The 23,816-nt window shown below is 52.7% G+C and overlaps 1 long non-coding RNA gene across 1 annotated transcript; it reads right to left on the minus strand.

Moving 5' to 3' along the window:
- Window positions 1-17,498: 17,498 nt before the first annotated feature.
- LOC102012639 lies at window positions 17,499-20,972 on the minus strand. The gene is made up of 3 exons (XR_260334.2): window positions 20,896-20,972; window positions 19,688-19,873; window positions 17,499-18,829 (listed from the first exon to the last, which is right to left on the minus strand). It is a non-coding gene; the product is annotated as an uncharacterized LOC102012639 (long non-coding RNA).
- Between the last annotated feature and the right edge of the window lie 2,844 nt (window positions 20,973-23,816).

Below are 23,816 nucleotides of genomic sequence, written 5' to 3' on the forward strand. Positions count from 1 at the left end.
TGTGGTGGTGCATACCTATAATTCCAGCACTTGGGAGGCTGAGGCAGGAGAATCTCTGTGGGTTCGAGGCCAGCCTGGGCTACAAAGAGAGTTCATGAGTTCGGTTCCCGGTACAGTGAAACACTGTAAAAAAAAAAAAAAAAAAAAAAAAAAAATTCCTCCAAGCAAACAAAAAATAAATTTTTTAAACAAATGTCTTGGAGCCGGGTGTGGTCGTGCTACCTTTGAACTATGTAGCACAAGCCGGTCCTGAACTCAGCGCGATCCTCCTGCCTCCAAGCGCTGCGATGACGGGCGTTCGGCACCTCACCCGGCCCGTTTCTCTTTGTGATTACCTCAGCGTTACAGGGACACAAACCTAACACAACACCCTGAAATTGTCCCTGTGCGTATCTACTCGTCTTCCCTCCTGCCCTAGAATACCAGTTCCTGGAGACCAGAGGCGCTTGCTTCTGGTTCTCGCTGCATGCACAGAGCCCGAAACTGCGCCGGGCATACAGTAGGTGTGCAGGGGAGGGCGGGGCCCAGGAGCGAGGCCCCCGGGTCCACCAGCCTGGCGCGGTGGCCTGTGCTTCCCTCCCCGGCCGCTAGAGGCCGCTGCCCCGCTGCGCTGCGCTGCGCCGCCAGGTGAGGAGGCTACGCCCCTTCCAGGTGCACAGGGGGCGTGGCCGCCCTGCCAGGGTGGAGAAGGGAAGCGCTGGGCGAGGGAGGGTGGGGTAGGGGGACCTGGTGGGTGAAGGCACCAGCTGAACGTGTGTGGCGTGGGGACACGCGTGGGGAGGTTGGGAGGTGTGGGCAGGTGAGAGCACAGGTTGGGCCTGGGGGGCGGTGGAGAAGGTGTGGGGTCATTGAGGGGAGTGAGGGGGAAGCCACCAGGACTTGGGGCAAAGTTGGGGTGGGGCGGGGAGACAGGTGAGCAGGCACAGACTGTGGTCCCGGGGTGGCTTCTCTGGGTCGGGTGCACCTCCCTGTCCCCTTTGCCCTCCAGCATCCCCACGGCTAGGGTTCATGGTGGAGCGGGCCAGGTGGTAGGAAAGCGGGAGTGAGTGACACCTGTGCTGGGCCAGGCAAACGTGGAGTGGAAGACAGGTAGGACTGGGGAGGGGACAGGGAAGGGCCGGAGGGAGGGCCCCAAGGGCTGGAGACTGCTGGGGTTGAGCTTTCCATCCTGCTGCCTCGGCCTCCTGCAGTGCTGGGATGACAGCACGTGTGCACAGCCGTGCCTGACTTATATTATTTGGAGAAAGGGTCTTGCTGGATTACACAGGCTGGCCTCAAACTTGCAATCCTTCTGCCTCAGCCTCTCTGGCTGGGATTATAGGTGTGTGCCATGTGCCATCATACCCAGTGCACAACTCTGAATATAAAAAGCCCTGTGAGTTGTACATTATTTTATTTTTGGAGCTGGGGATAGAACCCAGGGCTTTGTATGTGCTAAACTCTACCACTAAGCCACACCCTCACCCCCTGAATTGTATTTTGTTGCTTTTAGACAGGGTCTCAATATGTAGGTCAGGCTAGCCTTGAACTCCTGGCATCCTCCTGACTCAGCCTCCCAAGTACTGGCATAACAGGCATGTGCTATCATGCCCAGCCTGAATTGTATTTTTAAATGGTTAATCTTATGTTATGTGAATTTTACCTCAGGAAGAAATTTAAAGAAAAAGTTAATCCACACAAGCCAAATAAAACCCCTGGTTGGCCCAGCTTGGCCTTGGGCTGCCACCCCATTGGGGAGCAGAGGAAGAGGAGAGGAGGGTCAACCAGCCTGCAGGAGACAGCAGAAGGAGCTGGGGCTGACTGCTGTACAGCAGGACGGAGGCACAGAAGTGTGTCTGGGCTCGGGGGAGCGCCCCCTCTTAACCCTACCTGTCAGCCCAGGAAGGAATCAGCCACGGGTCAGAGGCCAGGCAGTGCTGCCGCTGACGGGCGCAGAGTTCTGAGGCGAAGGAGAATGACAGGAGCTGGCTTGGCCCAGCAGCTCCTCGCCTCCTGAGTCCCCCGACTTCAAACACTGACTGCAGAGAGAAAGGAAGGAAGCAGGGAGCATGGAGGGGGCTGGGTGTTGAAGACGTCCAACAACAGAAAGATGTTTCCACACGCTGCCACTTCTGGATGTGGCTATCTTCATCAGTTTCTGCTGCTGCGCCCAAATACCTCAGCTGGGACACGTTGTAAAGAATGGAAATGGCCTATAATCCCAACTACATGGGAGGCTGAGGCAGGAGGAGCTCAAGTTCAAGCCCAGCTGGATAATTTAGGGAGATCCTATCTCAAAATTAAAAATTTTTTTTTTAAAGGTTGGGGATGTAGCTCACCACAAAGGTCCTGAGTTTAATCCCCTGTACTGAGAAAAAATAAATACAAAATAAAATAAATTTTAAAATATTGCTCGGATTCCTGAAGCCTGGATGACATCAAGGTGTGCCAGACTGCTGGCTGAGGGCTGATTCAGCTTCCAAGACAGTGCCTCTTTGCTGCTGCAGAGGTGACAGATGCCATGGCTCCACATGGCAGAGACAGAAGGACAAAAAGGAGTTGTTCTTCAAATCCTTTTTCTTGGGGGCTGGGAATTTAGCTCAGTGGCACAGCGCCTGCCTGGCAAGCTTGATGTCGTGAGTTCGATTCCTGGTACCGGAAAAAAAAAACAAAAAACAAAATCCTTTTTCTTTTCATTTTGAGACTGGGTCTCCCTAAATTGCCCAGGCTGGCCTTGAACTCATGGTGATTCTCCTGTCTCAGCCTCCTGAGTAGCTGGCATCACAGGTGCACTACACTCCTCTCCAGCCCTCTTCTAAGGGCATTGATTCCACTGCCGGATGGAGTTCCTCCATGGCCTGATCACCTCCCAAAGGCCCCACAAGCCCTGCTGCCTTCCAACATGGAAACTTCCCAGGGACCCTACGTGCAGTCAGAGCACTGGCCTGACTTAGACAAAGGTTTTTTTTTTTTTTTTTTGGACAAAGGGTTTTTGCAGATGGAATTAAGTTAAGGATTTCATGATGACATCATTGCAGAGCAGAGAGAGCCCTGAATCCAATGCCAAGTGTCATCATAAGAAAAGGACACAGACACGAAGAGCCGGGGTGGGGTGTGGCCCAGGTGGCCACAAGCCAAGGGTCTACCGGAAGCTGGGAAAGGAGGGCTGGGGTGGCGCATACCTAGAATCCCAGCGATCAGGAGGCTGAGGCAAGAAGATTGCTGTGAGTTTGAGGACAGCCTGTGCTACACAGTGAGCTCAAGGTCAGCCTGAAACACGTAGGGAGACCTTGTCTCAGAAATCAAAGCAAAACAAAACAGAAGGTCGGCTGAGTCCCACCCAAGCAGGCTGGGCCCTTGCAAACCTGCGCTGTCCCTGCCGCAGGAGAGGCAGCTCTCAGTGGGCGCTGGCCCCTGCTGGGAACTTAACCTTGCTTTGCAGAAAGTGCATCTTGTCTTTTTAAAAACATATTTTAAAATTCTTTACACTGACACAGAATTGTACCTGTGTACAGGGGCTGTGTGAGATTTCAGTACCTGCATATGTGTAAGAGGATATCGGGGTCATTGGCCTATCCGCCCCATCTCACACAGATCCTTTTTTTTGTATGTGGGGAACATTTGAAATCCTCTCTGCTGGCTGATTTGAAATATACAATTAATTGTTGTCAACCACGGGGACCCCGCTGCGCCATGGCGCATTAGAAGTCCTTGCTCTTTTCCGGCTGCACCCCTCGACCCAGGAATCATCCTCTCTCCACCCCCTGGGGGCTGCACATCTTTTGATTAAAAGCCAAGAATCCAGATTTTTATGCCAAAAGAAAAAAACACTTGGTATTTAAAAGCTGGAAATTCATTAAAATGTCTTAAATCCCCTGTATGGGCCAAGCAAATCCCGTGCATGTTCTGGGTGTTGAACCCCTAGGCTCCGGTCTTGGACGCCCGGGGGCTGAGGGAGAAAGGATGCTCGGAGAGGCGGGCGCGCAAAGCATCACGGTACCGTGGGTACCACGAGGGGGCGGGGTCTGAGGCAAAGATGCTTGGAGCAGGGCCAGGATATGGGGGGCTGGACCTGAACAGGTGATTTGGGTCTAGACTGGGCAGGGTCTGAGGAGCCTCGCTCAGTTTTGAAGGAGAGAAGCCACTGATGGCTTTTAAATAGCTGAATGACTCAGTCATGTTCATCCCCCACCCCCACCCACCGCCCTCTCCCAAACCCACAGAGCTGGCTGTGGCTCCGGCTTTCTTGTGGGGGTGGGGGTGCAAGGACCATGAGCCCTCAATGAAAGAAACTGATAGAACCCACAGCTCATGGGCAGAAGTGAAGGCAGAAAAAATAACTCCAAGGTCTGACACGTGGCAGGCCGGGGACGGGGACAGGGGGTGGTGGCTGTCTGCTGAGAGGGCGATGGCTGCGGAGCCTGTGTGCTCGTGATGCAGGCAGGAGCAGGAGAGACGTGATCCTGCCTCCTAGGAACGGGACCGCAGCCGAGGCAGGGGTAGAGAGAGAAGGCAGGGGTGAGAAAACGGGAGAGTCTGGGGTCTGGGGCGGGCTCCGCGGCACAGCGCCTGCCTGGCGTGCTTGAGGCCCTGGTTCCACCGCCAGCACGGAGGGGACAGAAAGCAGAAAGTATGGCGACCTTGGCTGGGGGAGGGGAGCTGATGGGCAGTCCCTCCAGGCCCACGGACAGAGCAGAAGGACAGGGGTCCTGCGTGGTGCTCCAGCCACCCCAGGGTCCCTGGCCCCCGCACCCCGGCTGGGCCACCTTCTCCAAATCGCACCGCCCAGAGCAAATCTGCAGCTGACATCGATTCCTGACTCTAAGCCCAAGGAGACGGAGAAAGGGGAGAAAAAAATCCCATCTGTTCTCCCTGTGACGGAATGAGATTTTTCACCCGGTGCTTTCTGCCCGCGCCTCTCCTCCCATTTCCTCCAGCAGCCACAGCGACACGATATAAATCGCTGCAAATGGGTTTTCCCGGCCCGTCGCTGGGTTGTTTTAATAATGGTTCATTTTCTGCCCCAGGGAGGGGAAAAATATTCCACCGAGAAATTGGGGCGGGAGGGGGGCTCATTCCGTGTGTGTGACAGAGAGGTCGTGTGTGTTCCCAGGGCTGGGACAGCCCACAGAGAAACCGAGAGACCTGTCCTATCAGAACACCAGCGTGTGTCTGGCTTCCGAAGGAAGGAATTTGTTTGGAAACTTCCTGCACACATTTATTGAGCACCTATTGTGTGACGTGCCTGGGCTAAGCGCAGGGGGTATGGTTGTGAATAAGTCTCCCAATTCTGGCCCTACTCACACTGATATTCTAGAAGCAACAGAGTAACACTGAAATAAAATTTTGAGCCAGGCATGATGGTGCATACCTGTCACCCCAGCACTCTGGGAGGCTGAGGCAGGAGGATTGCAAGCTCAAGCCCACCCTGGGCAACTCAGCAACTCAGCAAGGCCCTGTCTCAAAACAAAACAAAACAAAATAGCTGGGGATATACCTCTGCAGCTCGGTGTCTGCCCGACAAGCACAAGGTTGTGAGTTTGATTCCTGGTTGCCAAAACAACAACAAAAATTTAAAAAGGGCTGGAGATATACCTTAGGATGAAGGCCCCAGGGTCAATCCCCAGTGGCACGAAAATATAAATAAACAGAACTCTGCAAAGCTGTGTAATTGCAGTTGTGGAAGCCACTCTGAGGAGAGTGTGGGTGTGGTGTGCGTGGAGAATGGAGCCTTAGTGGAACCAGGGTGCCCTGTGGCAGAGGCCTACAGGCTGACATTGACGCAGACAGGTGGGACAGACAGAGGGAGCTGTGGAGGGAGGCCAGCCTGGTGGGGGCTTGGAAGAATTCGATATGGCCCAGGGCCTGGGGAATAAGCCATGGGGCTGAGCGTGGCAAAGGGCAGCTGCCAGGGCCCGGGCGCAGCGAGCGTGGCCAGAGGCCTGGGACTCTCGCCTGCGCCTGGCAATTCTTGAATTCTGGACAAGGTTAGGGCGAGTGCTTGCCCAGCATTTGGGAGGCCTGGGTCCCAGCCCAGTGCTGTGTGGTCTGCGGTGCTGGGTGGGGCGGTGGCTGACCCAGGCATGTGCACCCCATGGTCTCAGAGCCTGCAGTGATCCTCACTGTCCAGGAGTGGCGCCACCGCTCCGGAGGCCGCTTGCATCTCGGCCCATCCAGCACCGGACCTGGGGCACAGCTGTCGACGTCATCGTCATCGCTGGCGCCGCTGGAGGCCGGGGCTCCGTGAGGAGGGGCCAGCTTGTGCCTCAGAGATGGAAGGGAGTCTTTCACTTGGACCCTGCATGCAGGGGCCTCGCTCTCTAAACCTCTTCACCTTCCAAAGACCCCACTTCTGTTTTGGTACTGGGGATTGAACCCAGGGCCTTCACACTGAGGCATGTTCCCAGCTCTTTTTAGTTTTTCTTTTGAGATGGATCCTCACTGAGTTGCTAAATTGCCGAGGCTAAGCTCAAACTGTGACCCTCCTCTCCTGCCTCAGCCTCCCAAAGTGCTGGGGTGACAAGTGTAAGCCACCATGCCCAGCAACATCCCACTATCCTTTTTTTTGGTCTTTTTGAGACAGGGTCTCACTATGCAGTTCAGGCTGGTCTTAAACCCACTTTGTAATCCAGGCTAGCCTTGAATTTGTAGTGATCCTCCTGCCTCAGCCTCCTGAGTGCTGGGATTACAGGCATGTGCCACCATGCCCAGCCTCTACTTTTCTTTTTTGTTTTGCTGATTTTTTGTTTTGTTTTGTTTTGTTTGGGTCTTTTTGAGACAGGGTCTTACTATGCAGTTCAGGCTGGCCTTGAGCTCACTTTGTAGCCCAGGCTGGTCTCAAACTTACAACGATCCTCCTGCCTCAGCCTCCCAAGTGCTGGGGTTACAGGCGTGTGCCACCATGCTCAGCCTTTACTTTCCTTTTTTGTTTGTTTTATATTTTGTTTTTTGAAACAGGGTCTTGCTACGTGGCTCAGCTGGCCTTGAACTCACTATGTAGCCCAGGCTGGTTTTCAACTCTAGACTGCCCTTCTGCCTGAGCCTCCCAAGTGCTGGTATTACAGGTATGCACCACCATAGCGGGCTAAGACCCTGCTTTCTGATACCATTACCTTGGGGTTAGGATTTCAGTATAGGAATTTGGGGGAACAGGAAATATCAGAGCATAGCATTTAGTTTGTCAAGCTGCCCCCTGCCCTATCTCTGCCCTTCCTTACTAGGTGGGCTAAACAGTGCCCTCCCCCAAATATGTCTGTGCCCTAATCCCCAGAGCCAGTTAATTGACCTTTTTCTCCTGAAAAACAAAAAACAAGATCTTTGAAGGTAACTTTGAAGTTAAGAATCTTCAGATGAGATCATCCTGGACTGAGGTGTGTGCTGGACCCTACAGCAAGTGTCCTACAAGAGATGAGGAAGGGGACTGGGCCTAGTGGCACACACCTATAGTCTTAGCTAGTGTAGTCTCAGATATTCGGGAGGCTGAGTCAGGAGGGTGGCAAATTCAAACCCAACTGGGCAACCTAGTGACTTAGCAAGATCCTGTCTCAAAAAAGATCAAAAAGTTTGAGGGTGGAGCTCAGTGCAAAAGCCTTGGGTTCAATCCCAGTACAGAGAAAGAGACAAAAAGAGGGAGAGAGAGGGGTGGAGGGAAGGAGGGAGGGGGAGAGAGGGAAGGAGGGAGGGGAGAGAGGGCAGGTGAAGGAAGGGGGAAGAAGGGGAGAAGGAGGAAGAAGATGAAGAGAAAGAGAGATAGACACAGAGAGGCGGGGAAAAGTATGCATAAGAGCTCAGTGTCGTGGTGCACACCTGTAATACCACCACTCAGGAGGCTGAAGCAGGAGGATCACCAAGAATTCAAGACCCACCTGGACTGATATGGCCACAACTGAGGAACACCACAAGGCCGCAGAAGCTACAGGAGGCCAGGAAGGACTCCTCCCCCTGCCAACACCAGAGCATCTCAAATCAGTCCCAGTGAGACTGATTTGGACTCCTGGCTTCCAGGATGGTGAGAGAATCCATTTTCATTTTGTTTGTGTGCTGTTGACTTTAAGCCACACCATCGATGGTTATTTGTCACAGCACCTACAGGGACCAGCTACACCTGCTCTCCATCCACCAGCCACCGGGCAGGCTCTGTTCTGTCAAACCCAGTGGCCATTTGTGGGCGGCCTGTCCGCTCTGCTCCCTGACCCCCCGCCACTTCCATGCTGCCCTCAGCAGAGTGACACGGGCACAGGCTGAGAATGCAAAGGACTGTGGGAAGCTCCCCAAAGCTGGGAACAAACCATGAACACCCTTGGGCTTTCCGGAAGTGTGTCCGACAAGTGCAATGCCCTCCCCTTGAACGTGACTGCTTCTGGCCGTAGAAAGTGGCCCAGCTTGCCACGTACCTTCAGGAATCGAAAAGATGGCCGCTCCCACCTTGGAAACTTCCTGTCCATCTTCCGGTCTCTCTTGCTGGCTCTAAGGGAAACCAGCTGTCATCTGTGAGCTACTGGACAGCAAGCAAGGCCAGGGCAGGAGGGCCTCCCACCAACAGCCAGCAAGGAGCTGGCTGCCAACAGCTCCTGAGCTCCGAAGCAGACCCTTTGCACGGGGTTAATCTCTAGCCCTTTTTTATATTTTTAAATTTTGAAACAGGGTCTCACTGAGGCTGGTGTTCAAGCTTGCGATCCTTCTGCCTCAGCTACTGAATAGCGCTGGGATTGTAGGTGTGCAGCACTATGCCCAGCTACATTTTGAATTTTGCACTCTTCCTAGGCTAATGATGTGCAGTTTGATCCCGTGTCACAGTGCCACGAAGCCAGGTGTTCACCTCTTAGTCAGCCACAAGACCATGGGGGAACCACCACTCCCCTGCAAAGCACAGTGGAAGAGTCAGGGTATTTAGCAGGTTAGCTGTGTGAAAGGCACCTCATTAAGATTCCATGAATATTGACTTGCAGTATATTCACCTTACAGTGGATTTATCAGGATCTAAGCCCAGCAGATGCTGAAGAACATCTGCATATCCCATACTTATGTTTTTGGGGCGGAGAGCGTTTAAAATCCCTTGGCAACTTTCAAGTACACAATATATTGCTGTTCCATATGTCACCGTGTTATAAACAGATCTCTTCAACTATTCTTCCTATCTAACTGCAAAAAAGATTTCTTTTTTTTTTTTTTTTTTTTTTTTGGTTTTTCTCCGGTACCGGGAACTGAACTCACGACCTTGTGCTTGCCAGGCAGGCACTTTGCCGCTGAGCTAAATCCCCAGCCCCAAAAGGTTTCTTTTGAAACAGGGTTTCAGGGCCAGGGATATAGCTCAGAGGCATAGCACCTGTCTGGCAAGTGCAAGGTCCTAAGTTTGATTCTTAGTACAAATATATGTATATATATGAAAGAAATAGGGTTTCACTCTGTAGGCCAGCCTGGCTTCAAACTCTCAATCCTCCTGCCTCAGCCTTCCAAGTAGCTGGGAAGACGAACATGTGGCACTGTACCTGACGAGGGCTGGGATTTAAACCTGGGGTATTTCAAATTAATCACTGCTGTCTCTGCTGAAATTTAGCTCATGTGTCTGGTATGTGAGGTCACTCATTTCTGACCTAATGGGATAAGCAAGTGTATACAGTATCTCTTACCTCTGAAAGGTTGTTTTTAGCCAGGTGTGGTGGTGCATGCATATCTGTAACCCCAGCACTCTGGGAGGCTGAGGCAGGAGGATCTCAAATTCAATCCCAGCCTGGGCAACTAAGTAATTTAGCAAGATTCTGTCTCAAGATTTAAAAACAATAATAATAAAAAAAAAAAACCTGAAAGGACTGAAGGCCCTGGGTTCAATCCCCGGTACAGCCTCGCAAAGAATGAGAGCAGGCAGAGGGCCCACCTAGAGCCGTGTAGTCCTGAGTGAGCCTCGCAGGGCTCTTGCTGCCTTCCTGAGTCCCCTGGGCTGCTGAGACTGAGCAGCAGAAACTGGGTGATTTAAAGCAGCGGAGATGGGTTCCCCCAGCCCAGGGCCTCGAAGCCGGGAATCAAGGTGCTGTCATGGCCGCTCCCCCCTGAGAGCCACAGGGTCGATCTCACTGCCACCTGTTACTTTCCGTGGTGGCCCCCAGCCCTGCTGCACCTAGGCCAATGTTACAGGGCCTCTGCCTGTCCCTGAGTTTCTCTTTCCGCTTCTCCTTCTGCTTCCCCTGCCCCTTTTGCTTTTGTTGTGCTGTGGCTAGATCCAGGGTCTTCTCACTGAGCTCCATCCCCAACCTCTTTATTTATTTCTTTTTTTCATTTTTTATCTTGAGTCGGGGTCTTGCTAAGTTGCCCAGACTGGCTTTGAACTTGTGACGCTCCTGCCTCAGCCTCCTGAGTAGGCAGGATTACACTCATGTGCCACCATGCCTGGCTCTGTGTCTCTTTCAAGGGCACTGGGCCTATGAGGTGAAGGCTCTGCCCCTCATCTAGCAAGACCGGGGCTTAGCTCACGGCAGCTGCACAGCTGTTCCCAAAGAAGTCTCATTCTGCAGTTCAGCAGTCAAGACTTCTGCTTGTCTTGAGGGAAGGGACATCACACAGCCCACCCTATATAGTCACCTTTCTGTGGCCTCTTCCTGCATCTGCAGGGGTCCCAGTAAGATCCTTCCACTCTGGCAGTGCTGAGGGCCAGGAAGTCTGTATTTTTGTGTTGTAGTGCTGGACTTCCATCTACGTTCTAGTCATTAAAAACAAAAACAAGCTGAGCGCAGTGGTGCATTCCTGTAATTCTAGGGACTTTGGAGTCTGAGGAAGAAGCATCACAAGTTCAAGGCCAGCCTAGGCAATTCAGCAAGACCCTATCTCAAAGTAAAAAATTACAAAGCCTGGGGGCTATAGCTCAGTAATAAAGTGCCCTTCAGTTCAATCTCTAGTACCAAAAGCAAAAGCAAACCAAAACCAAAACAAACCTCAATTACAGTTACCCTGTCCTGAACTTTTTATTTTATTTTATTTGGGGAGTCGTTTGAGACAGCATCTTGCTATGTGGTTCAGGCACGGCGGTGCACACCTGTAATCCCAGCTACAGCGGAGACTGAGGCAGGAGGGTTATGAGTTTAAGACCAGCCTGGGCAATTTAGTGAGACCCTGTCTCAAAATAAAAAAGTAAAAAGGCTCTGAAGGCTGAGAAACTCAAGATCAGGTGCCTGCGTGGGGTGTGGCCTCCTTGCCTCACCCTAACTCCGCATACAGCAGTGTCAATCCGCTAGGAGCTGAAGCCCTCAGGACCCAAACGCCTCCCAGGAGGCACCTCCTCCCAGCCGTGTCACACCAGAGACCAGGTTCCAGGGTGTGCTTTGGGGAATAAGTCAGCCCACAGGCTCGGTGTAAAGTCTTTCTCTTTTCTTTCTTTCTCTTTCTCTTTCTTTCTCTATTTCTTTCTTTTTTTCTTTCTTTCTTTCTTTTCTCTCTGTCTCTCTCTCTCTGTCTCTCTCTCTCTTTCTGAATAGTGAGAAGACCCTGAATGCATCCACAGTACAGCAAGAGAAGAAGGGGAAGGGAAAGTAGGAGAGGGGAAGAAGAGGCATGCAGACACAGGCAGAGGCCCTCAGCCTCCTGCTCAGCTGGGTCTGTGGGCAACTGCGTCCAGCTTCAATGCAAAGTATTTCCAAACCAACTCCTAGTCCCCTTTGTTCCTTGGAGCCCTCAGATCCATGAGGCACGCTGTGATGGTCCCAGGATGTGATCCCAGGCGCCTGTGCAGAGAGCTTGGTCCCCTAGCAGCAGAGCTCAGGGTGGGGCTCAGGGGTGACTGGCTCAGGGCGTCTGTGTGTCGCCAGTGATGAACTCATAATTTGATGGCTTTGTTGGGAGGCAATGGAGACTCAGGAGGTGGAACCTGGTTGGAGGGTGTAGATTATGGGGGCAGGGCTTGGGGAACCACACCTTGTCCCCAGCTCTTGTCTCCATTCCTGACCACTAGGAGGTGAGCAACTTTCTTCCACCTCACCCTTCCACCATGATGCCCCTGCCTCTCCACAGCCTAAAAGCAAAGGTGCTGCAAACCAAGGACTGAGCCCTCTGAGACCGTGATCCGAAACTAACCTCCTCCTAGTTGTTCTCCTCAAGTGTTTTGTCACAGTGACAGACACACATCTGCTTTTCTCATCCCTTTTAATAGACCAGGAAACTGAGGTAGAGACAGGTTTTGTTGTATTTCATTTACTCACTGGACAAACATTTACTGAGCATGTACTATGTGCCAGACTCTGTGCACACAAAGGCTATGGCAGTGAATGAAATGAACCCACCTTGTGGTGCTAGGCCTCGGGAGGGAAGGATGATGCTGTAGTTGAGCAAGGCTTGTACTTCCAAAATAATAGGAATTGTATTAGTACTCTGGACTCCCTGTTCCCTAAATCACTTCTCCATCTCAGTAGCTATATGAGGTTGGTTTTACCACTATCTTCATTTTCTTCTCTTTTTTTGGAGACAGACTGGCCTCAGACTCTGGGTCATTATCGTGCTTCAGCCTCCTCAGTGCTGAGATAACAGGTGCACCGCCACACCCAGCTGGCTCTATCCTCATTTTATAAATGAGAAAACTGAGGCTCAGAGAGGTTGAGTAGCATTCCTAAAATCACACAGAATGCAAACCCAGGCCTTTGCATACCGAGCTTGGGTTTGGATAACACAACAGCAGGGGACCGTAAAGGACAGAGGTCAGGAGGGATTGCAGAGGGGAGGTCCTTTCTGAGGCTGTGACTTTGATCGAGGTCTGGGGGGCGCCTGGGGCCCCTCTCCCCCGCCGCCAGGCGCCTCATTAGCCCTGCAGGCCCAGCCCGGATGAAAGGCTCGAGCCGCCGCCGACCTGCGTCTGGGCTTCAAATGCAAACGGGGTGGGGGCGCCGGTGGCCTCCGCTCCTGCTTTCATGGACCAAAGGACGCCTGCGGCTCGGCTCTTTTCCTAATTTAAAGCCATTTTCGGGCGTCTGGAGCTCCCCTACAGCGAGGCGGGAAGGTTGGGCCGGGGAGCCTTGAAACTCTCATCGCGGGCGAGCGGGGGTACTAGGTAGGGGGATGCGGGAGACCGAGACTAGGGTGGGGCCCCGCGAGGCGAGGACACCGTGTCCTCCTCTGGGCGCCCCTCAGCCAGGGGTCTCTCCTGGTCACCACACCGCCACCCCGAAGGCAGAACGGTGCAACCTTCATACGGGCGTTGTGAAAGTGGGGGGCTTCTGGGGCGACCTTGGGGAGCTGCAAGGTGCCTACACCTCAGACGCCAGCAGGATGGAACCCCCTTGCGGAAAAGGGAAGCACGCGGGCCGGGAGCAAGAGAGAGCGGGGTCGGGAGTGCAGGGATTGTCGGGGGGCTGCCTTCCCTGCGGTCCGGTGCAGGCTGTGCTTCCTCCTACCCTTCCCCCTCCCGTCCTGGGCCCGGGCCCCCCTGCTCCCCGCCCCCGCCGCTGCCTGCTCCCGCTTCCACGGGGCCCCTCCCCAGGGGGCGAGACTCGGGGTTCCCAGCCCACTACCCTCTCCCGCCACAACTCGCCCGCCTCCCAGCTCCCGCCTTCTCCCGCCTCGATACCCCTCCTCCTCCACCAGGGCCTCGCTCTCCCCAGCAGGAGAAGGGCCCTCCACCTCCATCCTCTCCCCAGCCCCGCCCCCACTCTCTCCCCAGCCCCCTCCCTTTCTGACCCCTCCCCTCCCCCCCACTTTCGGGCCCCTCCCCCGCCCCTCCCCCGCAGCCATCTTTGCGAGTCCGGAACCGCTGCGTGTCCTGTGCGGCTCTGTCCCCCGCCGAGGCCGCCACGCGCCGTCCGTGTCCCCCGCACTCCGCTGGGACGGCGCTCCTGGGCTGCGGTGTCCACCCAACCCGCTGCTGGGGATCCGGGTGGGGCGAGACCTGACGGGGCTCGGGGACATCCCCCAGCTAAGGGGAAGGGGGTGACCCCGGCGGGAAGGACACTGGGACCCTCAGCTGTGCGGGGACCTGGGACCCACGTCCTGGGACCCCCTCCCCGTCCTCGTCGCCTCTCAGTCCCCTCCCCCCGCGGTGGAGCTGCTGCTTCCAGGGAGGTGGTTGGCGGGAGCGGGGGTACCCCACACCTCGCAGAGGTCCCCCGGGCTCTGGTGCTGCGCAGCCCCCCCAACTCTGCCTGCCCAGGACCCCCGGGACATCGTGACGCCTCCCCAGCGGGCAGCTGGCCACCTGCCTGCTCTGTACCCCGCGGATGTCGTTACCACCTAGACAGGTCGACTCCTGGGCTCCACTGTGACCCCCCACCCCCGCCTCAGACCCCAGCATCTCCAGACACCCACGTGACATCTTTGCTGTCACTGAAATCCAGTCACCTTGCCATTGGCTTGTCCTTGCCCCTGCCCCATTTCTTAGCTGTGTGACTGAGGCGAGTGGCTTAACTTCTCTGAGATTCAGTTGCCCCCACTGCCAAGAGAACTGTGAGGCCACACCCTTGTGCCCCTGTCCTGGTCCTGCCTGTCCTCCTGCGGGAATTCCTGCGGTTTTCTTGGCTCCAGTGGCCCCAGGAGGAGAAAATTGATATTGATGTCCTCGTGCTCAGAACCCTCTGGCGCAGAGACCGCCATGCAGCTTCGTCTCAGGATGCCCACAGCAGCCCTGGTACCCTCATAGGGCCCGTCCCAGCCTGCTTCAAGCCTCAGCTCCCTGCCACGGCCCTGGTAACTCCCATCACCGCCTTCCTGCACTTTCTGCGTGCTGCCTGTTTATTGCCTCCCTTCTGGGCTGGAACACAATCTCGCTGTAAACCTTGACTTTTGTTCTCAGTGTGTCCTGCAATTTCTGGCACCTACCAGATTTTCAAAGACTATGTGTCGCATGAGTGAACTAAATAAATAAGCATGTGGACACTACTTAAGAGCATAGCTGATGCCGAGTCCTTGGTGTTCACGGGCATTCGGCAACTGGGCGCCTGGCTTCGGCAGGGCCGTGGAAATGATCTCTAGCTACTCGCTCTTGTGGCCACCGCTGCATGGGACCTGGGGAGATGATGGGAGGGACGATGTTCCCCCAGAAGGGAGGATATATGACAAAGCACTGATGTTCATAATATGTAAAGAGCACCTAAAAATCAATAAGGTTGGACAACCACATTTATAGAATGGTAGGAGACTTGAACAGTTATCAAAGGAGATATCAGAATGGCCAAAAGCTTCTAAAAGATGCTTAATATCTAAACCAGACATGGTGGTTCACCCCTGTAATCCCAGCACTTGGGAGGCTGAGGCAGGAGGATCACAGGGAGTTTGAGGCCAGCCTGAGCTGCATAGTGAGTTCAGGGCATTCCTGGACTATGTGGTAAGACCATGTCTCAAAAAGAAAAGAAAAGAAAAAAAAGAAAAGAAAAGAAAAGAAAAGAAAGGATGCTTAATATCATCAATTATCAGAGAAATGGAAATAAAAGCACAAGATATCATAAGGAACCAACCAGCATGGTCGTGTAAAATGCTTAAAACAAGCAGCGGCCAGCTGTCACAGTACTTCTGGTCTTTGGTTTTTACAAGCCAGGTCCGCCTGTTACTGTGTGAGGGGTGACAGTATGTGTAGCCCACCGCACTTTGTGGGGAGGCCGGGATCAGACCCATCACACATTAGTAACCGCAGACGGAGTGTGCACGTAGAAGGGCACCGTCTTCACCACCCAGGAATCCTGGATCCCTGAACAAACCCCAAGCCCTCCATTCTGCTGTAGAAAGGGCTGGTGGCTCCCACCTTAGAGAGGGGCTACCAGGTCTCCCTGCTTCCTGCTTCCTGCTTCCTGTGGGTATAAGGAGAATGACAGCTATTTCCAGACCAGGGTCTCCTAAAGTCATAATGGCTTACTGATCCTTCCTTCCACTCTCCACAAACAGTCCAAGAAATCCTTATTTCCCTGGGGGCAGAAACCCCAAGTGATGCCAGAGGAGCCCTCCCAAGCCCCATCTCAGTCCCCTCCTGAGAGGACTCCTTGCCGTTTGTTTGGGGCGCACACTTACACCTATCTCTCTGAACATTTACAAATACCTATACCCACCTAAATAAACACAGATACAGTCAACCCTCCATATCTTTGGATTCCAAATCTGGGGATTCACACCAGGCTCAGATCAAAAATATTTTCTTAAAAATTTGCATCTGTACTGAACATGTAGACTTCTTCTTGTCATTATCTCCCAAACAAGACAGTACAACTACTATCGATGTGGCATTTACATTTTTTTAGGTATTATAAGCAGAGATTACCTGCTGGGCGTGGTGGTGCATGCCTTTAATCCCAGTACTCAGGAGGCTGAGGCAGGAGGATCAAGGTCAGCCTGGGCTACATAGCAAAGCTCCACCCCCCACAAAAAGTTTAAAAAAAAAAAGTAGAGATTACTTATAGGAAAAATGGGTTTAATGCAAATACTGTGCAACTTTAAATAAGGGAATCAGGAAAGTGAGGCTTTTAGTATCCCTCAGTATTCCAGCAAATACTAAGATGATGGTACTGACTGTGGCATGTCTTAGTTTGGGTTCCCCAGAGCCAGAGACTTTGAAGCAAGACTAAAAAGGCAAGAGGTTGGTCTGGGAGAAACAGCAGTAGAAAAACTAAGAGCAAAAATGAAAGAGAAGGTCGTGATTCTCAAAAACGTCCATCTTTGATATTTATCCCATTATTCACGGTGGTGCTGATGCTCCTCCCATCGGAGGCGGGGTCTGTGTCCCCGCCTCCTTAAGTGTGGACAGGGCCACCCTAACCAATGGAGTAAAGGATCTGTCAATTATTGAAGGCTGGGTCATAAAAGAGCTTGCACCGGCTCCTTTCTGGCTCCAGAGCTCCCTGGATTCTCTGTACTTTTTAACTTATGTATATGCCATAGGCCTGTAGTGTATCAAAGAGCCACACACTCAGTTCAGGGTTCTTTGTTTGTTTGTCTTGTTTTTGTTTCTAGCTCAGGGTTCTTATCCTTGGAGCCCACCCGCCATACTGGAGGACACAGAGGTCACACTAGGGGCCATGAGTGAGCGTTCCAGTGACAGCCTTAGCTGGGCTTCAGTGACAGCCAGCATCAGCCAGTAACCATGTAGCACTCAAGGAGGCTGTGGTCATGTCAAGATGTTAGAAGGAAGTTGAAAGAAACAAGAAAGACTCTTCCCTAGGGCTTTCTGGGGGAATGTGGCCCTGCCTACATCTTCATTCAGACTCCTAGCTTCCATCGAGGCACGGTGGCGCACACCTGTAATTCCAGCACTTGGGAGGCTGAGGCAGAAGGATTGCCACAAGTTGAAGGCCAGCCTGGGCTACAAAGTGAGTTCAAAGGCAGCCTGAACTACATAGTGAGATCCTGTCTCAAAACAAAAAGCACATGTAAGCCAGGCGTGGTGGGTCACGGCTGTAATCTCAGCACTCTAGAGGATGAAGCAGGAGGATCCTGAGTTTAAACCCAGCCTGGATAATTTAGTAAGACTCCATCTCAAAAAACTACAAAGGGCTAGGGATTTAGCTCAACCCTCCCTGGGTTCAATCCCCAGTGCTGCCTACAACAAAACAAAACAGAACAGAACAGAACAAAACAGAAAACTCTTTAATTCCACAAAGATCCTATTTCCAATGAAGATCACCTTCACAGATACCAGAGGCCTCCTCAAGGAGGAGGGTACCAGCAGTGCAGATCTACGGCTCGCCCCTTGCAATAGATCTTGACACTTTCTCCACCTCGCTCTCTTCCTTTTTAGGTCTTGTTTTCTGTAATTTAGACCATGATTCCTTTAACCCGTTCCCTGCCTGTAAAGCTCACCCCATTTCTACTGAGGTCCTAGTCTTACCATCAGAGGCAGAGAACAAACATTTAGCCCTGAGGGGTCCCATGGGTGGGCAGGAGACCGCTGGTTTCCTTTCGAGGGAAGAGAGTAGGATAAGCAACCTCCAGTGTGACACCCCAAACCTCCGTTTCTCCTCCCTCCACCTGGCCCTGGGCCTCAGCGGCAGAACAGGGAGTTGGTCAGTGTCACATCCTTGGAGCTTGTCCTAGGACTTCCCTGGCTGACAGACCTCAGCTCCTGCTGTAATTATAGAGTTCATCTTCTGTAGAGACCCAGACCACACAGGGCTCTTCCTCTCCAGCGTTTCCTCCTAACAAAAAGAGTTCTATTTAGGGAGAATTTAAATATATTTTGATTTTTTTCTTGTTACAGGCAGGAAGTGCTAAAAGACAATGAGGATCGCCCACATGTTCAGCCTTGAGGAAGCCATGGTTGAGTTTAGGTCTTCCTCAAGGCTGGGCTTCAGGGCTAGGCAGAGCTGGACCGGAGTTCCAGCTGGTCTGGTCCATGCTGTGTGATCTTAGGCAAATTTCTCAACCTCTCTGAGCTTCTGTTTCTTCACTTGTAAATGGGTTTATCACAGTGTCTTCTTCATCAGATAATTGGGCAGTGCAAGTGATAAATGTTGGGCTGTTTGATTTTGCTATGTTTGGGTTTTGGTTTTGGGAGTGAGGATCTCATTATGTAGTTCAGGCTGACCTTGAATTCAGGATTCTCCTGCCTCAGCCTCCAAAGTGCTGGCATGACAGGTGTGCATCACCACATCAGGCCAGGATTTCATTTCCTCCTGGTCATAGCACTGCCCCCTGGCCTCCCTCCTGGCTCCATTTAGTACAGCCAACTTTGTCATTACCATGCGTCCTCTGAGATGCAGCTCTCTCAGGAAGGGCCACAGACACCAGTTCAACTCAGCGTCCCAGAAACACAGCCCCGAGCACACGCCACACTTCACACTTGCAGGGCAAACACAGGGTCCTGTCGTCCTGGAGCTCATCAATTTGGGTCGCAGGCTTTATTCTGCTGAGGAACCTGGAGTGTGCGCTTCAGTCCATAGTTGTTTCCTGCCTTCTGATGCTTGATTGAGTTCCAGACGGTTAAAGGTGCCAGAAAAAAAAAATAACGAGGGGCCGATAAGGTAGTGCCTTGGGGAGCAACGTGGGAGGGGGGTGGGACAGGGAACAAAGGACACTGTAGTCCGCATTAGGGGCTGAAGCTCTGGCCCCCAGATGCTTGGACTGGAATTCCAGATCCACCATGTACTGACGTGGTGACCTTCCTGCCCCGTGCTCAGTTTCTCCATCTCTAAAGCAGACCTAGTCCTGCCTCCTCAGATTGTGATGGGAACTGAGGGAGCAACAGAATGCTTCAGACAGGGAGAGGTGCACAAAGCAAGCACTCAATACGTGAAAGCAACTATTGCACTGATCCTTTGGGGGCTCCCCGGGGAGGAGCTGGAGTAGGGGGTCATCTGGAGCCTGGAAGGGGAAGCCAGGAGCTGCCTGGCAGCTAAAGCAGTCCCTACCCCACCCCACCCCACCGAGCAGGCCTGGCAATTCCATCTCAGGGTCACGGGGCTCACGAGCCCCTTGCAGGGGATCAGGGCCCAGCCCTCCGCAGATCCCTCACCACTAATCTCTCCTCAGGCGGGCGGGCTTCTAAATCCTCCTTAATTCTCGTTTCCTGCCTTCTCAGGGCAGGGAGGCCCCGGGCAGAGCTTAGCTCCTACGAAGAGGGGCTGGGAAGCAGCGGCACTCAGGGAGGACTCGCCAGCCCCCACCCTCATCAAAAGGGGGGGGCCCTGGGAGCCCCTGGGGAGGCGGATGGCCCTGCCTTGCCCCTGCCCACAGTAGGGTGAAACCCGCAGCCTGCAACCATGCTAAACCCACAGCCTCATCGGGAGCAGCAGGGAGTGGGGGTGGGGCTGGCGAACACCTGGCTTTGCCGTTCTCCCCTATCCCGGAAGGAAGCCGCCCGGGGTCGTCCCAGCCACCCGCACTTCCCAGGGCCTCAGGCGATGTCTGCTGTTCGGAGGTCCCGGGTGCTGGGGAGGCCTTGGTTCCCACCTTTGAAGGAGCTCAGGGGCTCGACCTGACTGCGGTCAGAAGGATCTGGGCGAACCTACAAGAGAGAATAGGGGAGGCAGAGGCTGCATCAAAGCACTTTCTGGTGAAATGTTGTGTCTGTCTGTGTGTCTTCTCCACCCACCTCCTGGAGACCCAGTCCAAGGGGGTTCTACCACTAAGTTACGTCCCCAGTGCTTTTTACTCAATTTTGAAGCATGTTCTCTCTGCACTGCCCAGGCTGTCCTTGAACACATGATAGCAAGCCACAGCAATCTGGGTTTGAATGCTGCCTCCAGCACCCACTGCTGGGAGACCCTGAGCCAGTGCCTTTGCCTCTTGGAGCGGTTTCTGCCCCAGTTAAAAACTGAATGAATGAGAGGATGTGCTTCCCAGGGAAGCTACAGGCTGCCAGAAAAGGAGAAAGGGAGTGAGCTGAGTGGGTGAGGGGCAGGCCGGGGTGTGCTCCTGACCAGCTGGGCTAGCCCTGGTCACCTGGGCAGCTTGAGTGCAGGGGCGATCCCTGGATGGGGAGGCTCCCTGCTCATGTCTCCCAGAAATACACAATGGAGGCTGTGGTCACGTGCAAGTTCAAGGTCAGGAGTGAGTGTGCCTTTCCCTGAGCCTCAGCGGTCAGACATCCCTGGTGCACACCTGGTATACAACTGGCACAACACACCTGGCAAACACCTTTAAGAGTTTTGACGGGGCTGGGGATTTAGCTCAGGAGCACAGCACCTGCCTAGCAAGCGCAAGGTCGTGAGTTCGATTCCCGGTACCGGAAAAACAAACAAATAAACAAACAAACAAAAAGACATTCTAAGAGTTTTGAACCAGTGTGTTGGTGCACATCTGTGATTCCAGCACTGTAGGAGGCCAAAGCAGGAACATCTGAAGTTTAAGCCCAGCCTGAGCAACTCAAAAAACAAAAAAGAGGTGGGGCTGTAGCTCAGTGTGAAGGCCCATTCCCAGTACTGCAAAACCTTCCAATCACGGGTCCATCTTAGTCCTGCTTAACCAGGAGTGAGCACTCACTCTGTGCTGAGCATCGTCCTAAGCATATCCCACCCATGTACTCACTGATTTTCACAGCACCTTGCCAGCTGGGAGCTTTTGGAGCTGTTGGCCCAGCACTTCCGGCTTTGCCAGAAGAAGTCCGCCTCTGGTGAGGTCATGTGACCAGTTCTGACCAATGAGCTGAAAGAGGAACTGACACACCCTTCCCGGGCCAGACCATGGACATCCCCTAGCAAGGCGGTTCAGAACTCTTGCCTCCTTTTGGCACGATGGCCAGCAGGGATCCAGAACGTTTCGTAATGTGGGTGCTTTCCCCTCCCTGGTCCCACATGTGTGCAAAGCACGACTGAGAAATGAACTGTGTGGTCTGAAGTCACTGAGCTGTTGGGCCTGTTTGTCTCTGCAGTACAACCTAGCTTCTCCTGACCATGGTGAATCACACCTTCCTTTTACAGGTGAGGAAACTGAGACACGACAGGGGAAGTCACTGGTCTCCGGGCCACCCAGCTATAATGGTGGTCGGGGTTAGACTCTGGGCTCCCTGACAGCAGGGTCTCCACTTTCATTTCTAAACTGCCATGGGGGTTCTAGAACATAGGTGAAATGCCCGATATGTAAAATGCATGGTGTCAGGGTGGGGTTGGCCTGTTATCCTGTCATCTCCAATTATTTGGGGTTGTTTTTGTTGTTGTTGTTGTTTCTTTTCCCTTCTTTGTTTTTAAAAAAATTTATTGATTGACTGACTGATTGCAGTACTGGGGACTGAACCCAGGGTCTTCACACCACATCCCCAATCCTATCTATTTTTTTTTAGACAATGTCTTGCTAAGTTGCCCAGGCTGGACTTGAACTTGAGATCCTCCTGCCTCAGCCTTCCAGAGTGCTGGGAATACAGGCATGTACCACCACACACAGTTTTTCTTTTTTTCTCTCTCTGTTTTGCACAGCTGGGGATGAAACTCAAGATGTCACGAATGTTGAACAAGTGCTCTCTACCACTGAGCTGTGTCCCCAGCCCTATTTCTTTTTCCCTGATCACCGGTTTCTTGAACAAGAAGCCACTATCACCTATCTTGGGGGAGGCTGGATAAAGGGACTTGAAGCTTTCCCCTCCCCCAGACCCCCTTCTACAAAATTTAGCTTGTTCAGCTCATCCTTGCCCCCTGCCTCTGTCCCACGGATGCCAGTGGAACTCCACCCTGTGCCCCAGTCCCCACCATGAACACATGGGCCCTGACACTTCCTCCCTTACTGCCTCAGCCGTTTGCTACAGGGAGAGAGATCCTGAAGCCACAGGGCCCAGGGCAGACCCACTGGGCCTCAGGGATTGGAAGGGAATCCTGAGCTGAGTTTGCAAAAACATCTTTGCACCTCCGCACTTCCCACCTGCCTTCTGTCATCTTCTAGGGTCTCTTAAGATTGTTCTGCAGTTCCCAGAGAGCCAGGACCACAGCCCCTCCGCAAGGGGAGACTCCAGGGAGAGCCAGCCCGCACCGCTGGAGGCACCTCCACGCCAGCCTCAGCACTTTCTGGCCTGACCAGTTAACTCAACACTTACTCTACATTAAATACCAATCGGACCAATTTTCTGCTGTAATTAAACCTCTGCAGATGCGTTACTTGCTCAGCAGTGATGAGTTTATTAACCTCATTTCCTTCCTGTGGGGGCAGGGAAGAAAGTAGAACAAAAAAAAAACAAAAAAGAGTTCGCCATGAATTTGGGTGAAGAGATGCCAGGAGAGACTGGGTTTTGGAGCTAGCACAGTTTCTTCTTGTGCTCTGGGCTGGAGACAAGCAGACATACGTGTTTACAAAAGCATTTGCAGAAGTGTCCATACATGTGTATTTGCTTTGGTGGAGACTTGGAAAAATCTACTCCCCTTGTGACCTGTTTCCAAACCAAGACTTATCTCATAATGGAGTATTTTCTTTTGCAGTGTTCCTTCCTGGATTTCTGGCACATATCACATCTGAACTCTGGAAACAGAGCCTCTTCCAGCTCAGCAATCTACACTGCTTGTGGCATCTTCTGTTATGCAGCATAACTGTGGCTGTCCTCACTATTACATGTTAAATTCCCACCTTATTATGGTGAGACTGAGGTCCATTTACTTACTAACCCAAAAGTGGCTACAGTAGTTCTTGATGAAGAAACCCAGATACTGGAGAGATATCTTCACGTGGACTGGAAAAGCCAGCCAGGGTATTTCTCACATCTGTCTGAAGTAAGAGGCTCCTAGCTGGCAGGCAGAGGAGCCAGAAACTGGATGCCTGGTACCTCTGCGGCCAGCTCAGAGTAACCCTGTGTCTATTCATCGGAGACTAGCCGACGCTCACCTTCCCAATCTCCTCCATTCTAGCCCTATGTTGATCACTTTCCCATTGCTGGGACAAAATGTTTAATGTCCAGGACTTAAAGGAGAGGTTTATTTTTGGTGACTCATGGATTTTTAGAAATTCAGTCCATGGCCTGCAGCTCCAAGGCAGGAAGGGGCTGGCAGAGGGAAGGTTCATGGCCCTTGGCAGCCAGGAAGCAGGGAGAGAAGGCAGGGACGAGCCAGACGAGGTCCCATCTTTTAACAGGACATTCAGCTACTGATGCATCAATTCATGATGAGTGTGGCACCCCATTATCCAGTCACCTTTCAGCCACATGAGACCTCTGGGGACATTTTAGATCTAAACCATAAGAAGCCCCCAAGAAGCTGCTCTGTGCTGGTTTTTGGTTTGGTTTTGCTTTTAGAGACTGGCTCTCGCTCTAGTATTGCCTAAGCTGTCTTTACACTCTTGAGCTCAAGCCATTGTCCTGCTTCAGCCTCTCTCGGGGCTGAGGCCATAGGAATGCAACCCCATGCCTGGATCTATGTCTTAAAAAAAAAATTAGTGACTTCACTTGTTAGCACAGTTTTAGGTTCATAGAGTTATAAAGACCGTCTCCATACATCTGCTACTCATCCCATTTCTCCTATTAATACTATACATTA

This window comes from Chinchilla lanigera, unplaced genomic scaffold, assembly GCF_000276665.1.
Source record: "Chinchilla lanigera isolate Chin_1 unplaced genomic scaffold, ChiLan1.0 scaffold00014, whole genome shotgun sequence".
NCBI classification, from domain to species: domain Eukaryota; kingdom Metazoa; phylum Chordata; class Mammalia; order Rodentia; family Chinchillidae; genus Chinchilla; species Chinchilla lanigera.